The sequence below is a fragment of the Oryx dammah genome, unplaced genomic scaffold, assembly GCF_014754425.2.
Source record: "Oryx dammah isolate SB20612 unplaced genomic scaffold, SCBI_Odam_1.1 HiC_scaffold_29, whole genome shotgun sequence".
NCBI classification, from domain to species: domain Eukaryota; kingdom Metazoa; phylum Chordata; class Mammalia; order Artiodactyla; family Bovidae; genus Oryx; species Oryx dammah.
Window position 1 is genome coordinate 34,763,572 of NW_024070213.1, and position 2,065 is coordinate 34,765,636.

The window sequence follows — 2,065 nt, forward strand, 5'->3', positions numbered from 1 at the left end:
TAGAGACCAGAAATAAAGGTTGTTTACAAATCCTGCCAAGGACATTTGGTGTGATCTCAGGAAGGCTTAACAGGGATGTGATTTACAGCTAAGAAAGCTCAAAACAAATTATACTATATGCTGAACAAAGAATGAATTAACCACATGGGGCTAAGGTAGGGAAGAGACTTGTCTCGGTTTATCCAGGCTGGACAGTGGTAAGTTCACTGGCATCTGTAGCCACCAAGAGGGCAACACATGGGCATGAGGACACCTCAACAGGTTCCTGGATCCTAGTAAGTGCTTCTCTTAAACAGTGAACACAGTTACTCAATCATAATAAATTTCATCTTGATTTACATGCTGGTCATATGAAAGGTGGTTGTCATGAGTCAGTCAACTTGTTCACCTCTGGACAAATGATAAAATAGAGGTCAGCACCCTCCTGGTGATCAACAGAAACAAGATTAAGGTTCTTCTGCTTGGTAAGATCTGGAGCCCAGGTTCAACAATAATTACACCCCATACTGTTATCACTCATCCCTGTTTCAGGACCTCCATAAAAGAAGGATGACTATTCCAGCAAAACAAGGGAGGCAGGTTCTACAAAAGAATGAGGGGTCAACACTGGCAAATGCCACATGGGGGGGCTGAATTTTTCCATCACATTTGGCAATCAGGCAGTGACTGATGTTATTCAGTGGAGTGAAAGGTTGACAGGGAATGAAAGCTTAAGAAATGTTAACATTAAGGCTGGAAAACTCCTCTGAGAAGAGGATCCAATGCCCTCCATCTTTTAAAAAGTTCCCCTGGGTTTTACACTTGAATCATAGAAAACTCTTCTTGTCCCCAAATCCTCCAACTGTTGATTAGCCAAATTTGAGTCTTACCACCTCTCTCCTCAGTTCACCTCCGAAGCAGAGGAACTAATGAGCTGTGCAAGAGCTAAAGGTCAAAAAAACAAGAGGAAGAAACAAAAAGTCTACCAACCCAAACTCCAAACAAGTCAAGCCTGAGTAAGGTGAGCGGTCACATGCTGTGCTTCATATGTAATCATCTCGGTTTCAATTATTAAAAAACCAACAAAAAGACGAGCGTCTGGAGAATCAAAAGGGACACTTTATCTTCGAAATGCTTCCTTGCGTCTCATTCATCATCTATCCTCATACCATCTCCCTCCAAACTGAAAGCCCTTCCTGAGTTGTGAGCTTGTGTGACTACAAGTCTGAACCAAAGACCGAATTTTGTCCGGTGACTAGAGTAACCGCATGCCAAAGAAAAGAGGTGGAACAGTGAAAAGGACACATACATGTGCGTTTCCAAATAAAAACACCGCTCTCCTTCCTCGACGATGTGCTCTATTCTAAGGTAGATGTGTGTAGGGGCTGGGGTGGGGTGGGGGAGCGGTTTTCTGAATCTGAGCCCAGCTCTTTCTAAACTTGGTTACTCACGTCTGATTCATTCGCTGTGTTTTTCGTCTCCTGTCTCTGTCATTGCCTGCTGCTGAGAAGGGGGTCGCTGAATCACTGCCACTCCAGATGAAAAGCAATTCAGACCGTCAGTCCTGGGGGGATGGAAGGGCCCTTTTTTTTTCTTTCTTTTTTTTTTTTTTTTTTAACAGAGTCTGCAGAAAAAGCCTCCTACTTTCCGGGGTGACCGAGGAGGGCAGTTTTACAAGTCTCACCCCCGGGCGATGGAAGATTTTGCTCCGTGAGAGTCAGCGAGGCACCGTGTCTGGCTCTCGGGTCCACCGGGCCTCGGTGGGCGGGGGTGCGTCGCGGGCCGGGTGGCGCTGGGGCCGAGCCGGCGAAGGGGGCGGGGGCCCGAGCGGCCGGGCCGCGCTCCCCGCCGCTTTAAAAGATCCCACAATGCAGCGCTGGCGTCCCAGTTCCGTTACAATGTCTCTCCCGGCGCCGGCGAACCGGCGAGGCGCGGGAGGGGGAGCCGGGGAGCGGCGGCTGTAACCCGAGCGCCCGGCCGAGGGGGGCGCCCCCGCGCCGCCGCTCTCGCGGGCTCAGCCCGCGGCCCGGCTAAGGGGCGGAGCCGCCTGCCGCCCGGCCCGGCCCGGCCCCCAGCCCGGCCCCCC